At 29.2% G+C, this 9275-nt stretch overlaps 1 long non-coding RNA gene across 1 annotated transcript; it reads right to left on the bottom strand.

The window, feature by feature from the left end:
• Positions 1-3091: 3091 nt before the first annotated feature.
• Positions 3092-7541, bottom strand: LOC108914138. The gene is made up of 3 exons (XR_001964664.1): positions 7415-7541; positions 6046-6226; positions 3092-3579 (listed from the first exon to the last, which is right to left on the bottom strand). It is a non-coding gene; the product is annotated as an uncharacterized LOC108914138 (long non-coding RNA).
• Between the last annotated feature and the right edge of the window lie 1734 nt (positions 7542-9275).

Raw genomic sequence — 9275 nt, 5'->3', positions numbered from 1 at the left:
ATTTTCGAGGTAGCAATTTTAAGCAAAAAATTTTAGAGCACAATGAAACATTTTGCAAAAAGTTGCTGTAGTTTCACGGATTTAAAAAAATTGTAGAAACGAAAAAACTTTGCCGTCAAAATAACCCACTCCGCATAAGCAAATAAAAATTCATGTATTTGTATACTCGCATGTATCTCTAAGCTTATTATAATCTTGGACCTAAAAAAAGGTTTTGAGATAAATAAATAAATCTCTACAAAAGAAAAATTGCTTAAATCGAAATTATAATATTTTTAAGTAAGTAAAAAAAATACATTTTAGTTTTGCTGTAGTCTGTAATAGTAATTAGGAAAGTCGAAATAATATAATGAAGATTCCTTCAAAAATAAACTTTTTTAGGCAGTGTTCAAAAATTAGTCAAATCTTTAATTTGCATTCAATTGCATTATAAAAAGCTACTGAGGTATTTTTTATTTAATTGAGTTTTTGCCACAATGGACAGAAAAAAGAGAATATTTAAAGATATTTAAACATTTTAAAGAAATTACTCTTTGCCCAAAAAAGTGACAAGTAAGGGTTGATTTGATATGCCTACTATACCTACTTATTTAGCAAAATCGTAACCAAATATATTTCACATTGAGGATTTAAATAATTATTATTTGTTTGGAACACGATATCTGAGACAGTTTTTGGAAACGTTAATTTACTTAATGTCTAATTGTATCTGATTAGGTAAAATAGGGTTATAAAGTTAATCTTTTCATTGATTTTTTGAGCGAGAAGATAGTTATAAAAAAAAATTAATAATTTAATTCTCTTTTCCTTTTCAGTACGGTACCCACTTAATTGAAAAAAGCAGTACTAAAAAGTGTTAACAAATAAATAATTAAATGCAATACAGAGGCAAGCATAATGATTATATGTTTTTTACATATTGTTTATAACTTCAGTATTTTAAATAGTATTTTTAATTTTTTATCCAAATTCATCCAATTATGTTAAATAAACCTGGTTCTGTAATATGTAAAGAGCAAGGGTAGGTACTTACCTCACTAGAGTCTTATGAAGCAGTCGATTGCAATGTAAAGTTTTACTGTTTATCAAATAATAAATTGAATGGTTCATTTTTTCAAGCGATATTGTCTTATTTAAACTACTGAATTTTAGTAGCAAAGATCTTTCCTTATAAACACGAGATCACTTTTACATATTCAATTATTTAAATACAATTTTGCGATATCGACTCCTATAAAGTGACTTGAAAGATTTCTTTTAAGTTTTTTGAAATGCCAGGTTTCAAAAGATGAACAGAACTGTTTGACAATTTACGATATCTATATCTCGACACATATTTAATACTTAAAAAATCCTGCACCTACTTTCTGCCGAAAAACACAGTTATCAATGTTCGTCTATACACCATACTTTTTTCTATAAAACCGGATTGATATAGGTACATTACTATACTATGAAGTGACCCATATTGTAATTAAATCTATTTTTCCGATAAATATTTGTAATTATTTTATATGCTGCTCATTTTTCTTTATTGGTTAAATAGTTTTTTCCCTATATCTAAATAGATTTTAATATGGAGCACTGTATGTAAAATAATAGATTTCATTGATTAAGAAATCCTAATTCGTTTCTTTTTGAAAACAGGCATGTTGTTGTCATACTCTGTAATATCGTTTTCAATACAAAAATAGGATTTTTGCTATTTTTGTTCAAGGCAAATGTTTGTATTCCGAGAAAATAATATTTAGGATACGTTTTATTAAATACTCAAACGATTTTTGAAAGACGTAAGCAATCTTGGTATTTTAGTTATTTCCTGTACTTAAAAACAAATTTAAATATTAATAATATAAAATTTTGTGAATCTTGATGAACTAAATTTAATGTCAAAAACAAAGTGCCCTGAATGTACACATTACCTTTTATTTAAGTAAATGAAGCTAACAGAATTTTTTTTTAAATAAAATTTTCATATGTAATACGTGAAAATATGCTTGAATTCAGTACTTATGTGTTTACATTTTGTACATGCATAAGAAGTCTATTTATTTCCTCTGTGAATTAAAAGTTATTTTTAACTTATACTTATGTGTTATGTTCTTCTGTGATATGACATAAAATAACAGGCATTTTCTAAAGTCCGGGTTTTAAGGATGTTTAAATTTCTTATAATCTTATATGATACCGTAATGAATTTGATTTTAATTTGCAATTAAATTCTAAAATTGTATTTTCAAAACTAATGAGAATTATTGAGAAAAAACAGTAAGCATAGGCAATTGTTTATAATGTAATACCTTTCTCAAAAATTGGAGAAGGTTTTCCAAAAATTTTTAACTCGTTTACATGCAGATAGAAAACTTTACCAAAATTATAAATTTGCTACTTTCCAAATAGATACGTTTCAAGACGACAAACAAAATGTTACAAGAAAATTTTCTCTATTTCTTATTCTAACCTGTGTTCTTATTCCTTAACTTTACATTAAAGGAATCGTTTCAATGTACAACGAAAATGCTGTTATATAATACAGTTGATTAGTTGTGATTTTTACAAAAGTTAGTAGTGCTACTAAACACAATTTTGAATTGCTAGTAACAGAGACGTGTACATACATTGAGCAAAAGTGTATAATTTGTGATATAAATTACTGTTATGTTAGAAGGGGTCATGTGAATTGGGGTGGATCATACATATGTATTCATTAAATAATTATTTTAGCAGAAGTTATTAGGAAAGTAATAAGTAACGACGTTTCTGCTTTCACTAAGCTTTATTTTTGTTAAAACGTCAGTTTAGGCTTTTTTTTAACGGAGACCGGAATTTGTATTTCAGAATTATCTTTTCAACTTTGTGGAGTAATATAGACAGAACAGAATACATTATTTGTGCAATTAAAAAAAATCGAACAAGACAGAAGTACCGTATACAAAACAAGTCATTTTGTTTATATGAAATAGACCCACCTCATTCAAAATTCCCCTGTATACATACAATGTGCAGTTAGTACTTACCCAAAAGCCACAACTAAAGAGAATCTATGTATTGAAAAAAGGAAAGGATAGGTGCCCAACATAAGTAAAAAGTGTAAATGCAGAAAAGCTTTAATATCCAATATAACAGACACAATAAATAAATAAATATAATAATAAAAGTCAGTAACAAATATAAATTTATACACATATACTCTAAACACTAGTACATAATGACCAGAATGAGTTTGATAAAGGCTTTAACCTTAATGTATTAAAATAACAAGAAACACTTTGATACAGCTTAGTATTTTCGTAATAAAATATCTGAAACGTTGAAGCGGGAAAAACTAACACTACGTGATTCATGTCACAAATTTGTTATAGCAATAAGGCACTTCGGAGTCGATAATTGAAAAATTGAAATGAAAAGTACGTACAGATAACTGCTTATACATTGGCAGTGCACAAAACTATTTTGTTAGACCACCACCATCTTATTTTATATATTGGGATCGGCGCTCACCTGGTACTTGAAGAGTTGCAGTTGTATTTGCCGTGCCCACAGGATTCGTCGCAGTGCAGGAATAGGTTCCTGCGTCCTCTGAAAAAGGAACTGAGTTAGATAAGGACTTCTAGGCTTGCTGTAAACTTTGACAAAAGAAAGTAAATAGATATATTATCTAGAAGAAAATATCAACATTTATGGCGATATTAAAAAGACTAAATGAATAGCTCATTATATGAAGCAGTCAGGTCTACATCATGCCATCGAGCGGTTATGGATTCTCTTGCCACCTGGTCAATTTAATTTGTTTCGGTCTTGGCTAATCGTTCTCAATACATCACCTATAATAGAGACAAGGTCTGATTTTGAAGGATTTTCATGATATTAAGGTTTTAAGATCCATATTGCTCTCTTGTTTGGAGCCCTTATTATGAAAATCAAGTTAGATCGATCGAGAAAATTTCTAAACTGACTTCTTACGTAATCAGTTTGGTCTTAACTCGTTAGATTTTAGGAGACATCGACTGTCCAGAAATTCTTAACCAAATTTATTTTCTAGTTTTTAGAATGTCAAATCGTTCTTGGTCTACCTTTCATACTCCTATAGCTAGATTGTCAGGATATTTAATAACAATAATTTGTAATAGGTGTGACAATTCCAACTGATATTTCTTACAGAGCTTTTTGATGCAACTAACAACAGGTTTATTTAATTGTTAGTATATCTAATGGTAGTGAGTAGAATATTTTCATGAATTTTTTTTGTCCTTTTTTTTGAGTAATGCTGTGCTCTTAGTGCATTTTTTTCTTTTCTTCAGTTTAATACTTGTATTGGATTGTCCTGTAATTGGTTATACTGTTGGACAAATAAAGTATTATTATTATTACTTATTGTACCAAAATTAAACTGAAGCATGCGTTGTCTACTCTTTACGTCAGATTATCATTGTATAAAGAATATGTCAATTTCAAGAATGACTATCTACTAAAAATGAATATCGAAGTTTTAGTAATTTGATAAATATGTAATAACATAATTTTACTGACATTTTCTTCATTTTGTAGATTCAACTTGTCATGTTATAAGGTTTAACTTTTGAACTTTACCTCTAATTTTAACAGTTACTGAATATCAAATTTATGATATTTTTGCGAAATATTCGTACTTAATTATTGATTTTTATATTTTTTGGATTTTTGCAAAATATGTCCCAGGCGACTTCAGTAATTCGAGTGAACTTAAGGATTTTGAACAGTATTTAAAATGTCACACCTATGTTAATTTTAAAAAGACGTTGGCTGCTTTACCAGTGGTGTGGATACAGGTTGAGACAAACAATTTCGTTATGTAGGAAACTTAATGTCATCATCTTTTTCATAATATTCATAAACTTTAAGTCGATTGGAGATTTAACTCGTATCACTTTTTGCCATATTTTCGAATGAAGATTCTCCCCACAAACTATGATACACGTAAAATATTTCTTTTTTCTTCAAATATTATGTTATTTAAATTAAGAGATGTTTCTTAATTTTCAAGCAAACAATACAATTTAGTCTCATTGTGTGTTTATTTATAATATGTAATTACAAAGCAGCTATAATTCTGATTTTAACATTTGCCAAATATACAAGTACATACAATTTACTGCAGTTTTCTCATATTTTTGGAAATTATAAAATTGGCTTTATTTATTATCATGTTCGTCCTTGTAGAACTTTGGGATTATAATATTTACGTTTTATTGCCAGATTAGAATGTTCATATTAATATGCGTATTAAAATGTCTTGTAACTGAAATATTTTGAAACACTTAGCAAAGCAGAATCCGGCTCTACAAATTTTTTGGACAATTTTATATTTTGGGATAAATGCTGGGCTGCTATTTTGAAATTATGTTTTTAAATTCTGATTCAGGGGAATTCTTGTAAAATTTCAGTAGATTAAAAGGTTTCTGAAAAATATAAAAACGTCCAAGTGAAGTAAATACAGGTGCTAACTGAATGTCAGTCTTACCTTACGGCAAAAAATATGTCTTAATTGTGAAATTACTACAAAACAAAGTGTTTTTGGCATATATAGGGTGTCCCAGTACTTGATACAAGAAAGTCGAGCACAAATAAGTTTCTCTTACATCAAAAACAAGCTCTAAAATTCTGCAGCCAAAAGTACGTCTGAAACATTTTTTTCGGTTCATCGGATAGATGGCGTAAATATGCATGGTGCTTGGGTAAATATGTTCGAATACCAAGTTCAATTGTAACAAGAGATATAATGAAATTTTTATTGCACTTCTTATAGCTTTAGTGCAAAATAATTACATTAACGTATGCCATGATTGCAGACCATTTTTGTAAATATATTTTTTTATTTCTAGTGTAGGTTCATACATATAAAACACATATTTTTTTATTGTTGAGATATCCTAAGCAACCCGAATGTCAGGCATATTGTATTCCTAGTACTATTTAAGTTATCTAGCCCAAGAACTTGGCGCCGTTTTCTGTTGTTGTAAATTCCTGAATGCCAAGAAAACATTTCGACTAGTGCCAAAGGCTTACCTGGATACGCTTGTGAGATTGTCAAACGGCAAACACCATTTCTGTAATGTAACTGGTGATCATTCGAGTTGTCTATAATTCGTCCGTTTTTGGACCATAGAATATTCGGGGGCGGTTCTGATTGTACGATACATTCGAATTTCGCTGCTTGTCCACTGACTACGGCGATATCACGTAAAGGCTGAAAAAGGAAGCAAAATTATTTACATGTATACCTAAATGTAGATAATATAGTATTTGTTATGGTGTTCTAATATGAACCAAATTTAAAATACACCTAGTATTTGAGTAGCATATTGCATCAACAGAAAAAAAATTCTTTATCAAGCAGTATTTGTTATATTTTTTAGATTAATTTAGAGGAAGACTACACTAAAATATCTCTTTTGCAAACGTTACAATCATTGCGTAGAAAATTTTAACAAAATACGGATATTGAACACAGAAAAAACATTATCAAGGAAATTCGCACGATTTTCCTGTTGAAATTATCATTTAGGCACCTCGTATTTTTTTTATAAGCAAAAAACAAATGACGGTTTAAGTGCTGACTGGTATGAATCAATAGTATGTATCTTGATACAATAATTTGTTGTTAACAATATAAAAAATATGTATGCGATCAGTATCTATAGATGATATTTTTTTTATTTAAGTGCATTTTGGTTTTTCCGAATTTGTCGTCATAAGATCTGAAATTTTTCTTTAGAAATTATATTAAATAAACATAATAAAATTTCTGTTTTCGTCACAGACAACATTTCCCATAAATTTGATGCTTAACGTTCTCCAAACTAAATATTTTGAGAAAAATCAAAAGGAAATTCGAAATATTTGTATATTCGAAATATTTGTATAAATAGATTACATTGTACGTAGGATTCGTTGATGTGATATATTTACGACTTTGTTTCTTTACTTACAATGCTTATGCCGTATTATCCCATATTATTAGAACACATTGTAAAATAAAATAAAATAAAATAAAGTTGGTTGGATTACAAGTTGTAAAAGTGTTTCCGTTTCTTTTAAAATATACGGTAACTAAAAATTGCTACAAACCCGGTTATAGAGAGAAAGATAGAAATGTCTAGTGCAAGTTCTTAATAATAAAGAGAGATAAACATTGCATTCTTGCCAAGTTGCTGGAGAACTGAAAAATCTAAAAAAGTAATCTTCCACATATTATATTTTTCAGTAAAATCAATGACACTGATTGTGAGTGGCAAAAACATGATTGTACAATAAATGATATTTTGGACTTAACTGAGGTATGCTTTAATTTGATATTGTTACATCGTTACAGAAGTTTACAATCATTTTTTAATCAGTTCCAATAAATACCCACATGTACGTAAGACCTACTTACCGTTATAAATATTGGCGCTCGGGCTTGTCCAGGTTGAAGAATAACTTTTCCAATAGTACTTCCCGGGGTGCTAGGACAACTGGGAGGAGTTTCAGCACCTTTTCTACCAGGACCTGTTTGATACAGAAATTGATTTTAAAAAATAGCTTTTCATGAACAAAATTTTATTCTTTTAATAGTATTTTGCTTTTTTTAAAAAAAACTCCAAATCATTGTTATAAGGCCTTTAAAGAATAAAGTTTTTGTGTTAAAGTTAAAAGCCAAAAATGTATATTATCCAGAGACCCGTCTACCTACACCACTTAACAATCAGTACTAAAGTGACCAAGGAATCTTTGTTTTTTTTAATATAATAAGAGCAGTCGGAAAATATCATTAATGCTCTTTTGAGACTAAATATGCAATCCCAAAACGTTTGCATCAACCTATATTTTTTACGTAAAATTTCGCGGTTCTGCTTAGTCTAGGCCTGGTGTAACCTTGCAGTAAGATGTCTTTGAAGTTGTCTGTAATGTAAGATCACAAAACGTTTATGCGATAAAACGAAAACAATACTAAGCTCGCAATTTTTTTTCATATTCTGGTTAATCAAACTAGATCTAGTGTTTACATATGTAATACTGATGTTATTTACTTGGTTAATGTAAGTTGATTCAAAATTTATAATTGGTTTTGCATTTCGAACATTCAAATTTGGTGTTTTGGACACCACTCCATATTTTAACCCCAGCGAATGCGGCTCTATGAATGTATCGTTCCAAATATCTTATTTTCCATTAATGAAATAAATATCATAATTAAAAATTACCTCTGGGAAATTGTGAAAGAAGTAATTTTTAGCTATAATTGAAAATTTGTCTAATGCTCGCGCACAGAGATGAAATTTATAACTTTAACTTTTCGTCATTGAAGAATATTAATATACTTACATAACCTGTAGCCAGTTCTATTTTAATAGATTTTAATGACTATTGCATATAAATATAAATAAAGAAAACGATATTAGATTTTCTTATTGTTAAGGCGGTTTTCCACTAAACGGACAAAACAAAAACAAAACACAAACTTGTGTCGAATAAAACAGAACTGTAACTTTTCGCAAACTTTTTGAAGACTGGCGTGTTTTGCGACAGTTGGTAATTTTGATTTTCGGGTCCCGCTCGAAAGCGGTCACATCAAAAGGTTTCCACGTGTTTTGAAATTCGAGTCTGTTTAGTGAAAACGGTCGTGTTGTGTTTTCTATTTAAGTGATCCAACCCAATATCTATGTTGGCGTTTTCTTCTTCCCAAAAACAATATTTTAATCATTAATGAATTATAACTATTAAAAAATATATAATTATGTGTACGGTTAAAGTGTTTACTTGGCTAGGATACAAACTAACCAAGTAAACAGTTTAACCGTACATATACCACGAACTCCATCGATGGATATCTGGGAAACCACTCGAAGGATTTTTTTGAAATTGTGATGGCGTGATACGGACTGTGGAGCCTACCAAGCTAAAATATTTTCAAGGTCATCGTATTTCCAGTTATACCACAAGTTGATACTAACTTTCTTATTTTAAATGGAACCCCCTGTATGTTATTGCAAAAAAAATAGTGGTTTTCATTTAAAAATTTCGAGTTTTCCACATATCTGAACTTCATATTGATATTTTTTTTGATCACCCTGTGTAAAAACTGGAAAATTTTCATGTCAAATTCGATAAAGTAGGTCTTTCTCTACAAAATGTCCAATTTGCACAAAAAAATAAACCGGGAAAACTAAATTTTGCTGACAGTCTGCATCTGTTAATTTTTGTTTAAAAATCGAAATATCTCGGAAACGGTCAATCCTAAGTATGGAGTGTGCTAT

Source organism: Anoplophora glabripennis, unplaced genomic scaffold (genome assembly GCF_000390285.2).
Source record: "Anoplophora glabripennis isolate ALB-LARVAE unplaced genomic scaffold, Agla_2.0 scaffold714, whole genome shotgun sequence".
Lineage (NCBI taxonomy): Eukaryota > Metazoa > Arthropoda > Insecta > Coleoptera > Cerambycidae > Anoplophora > Anoplophora glabripennis.
This window is presented reverse-complemented; position numbering and strand designations above follow the sequence as displayed.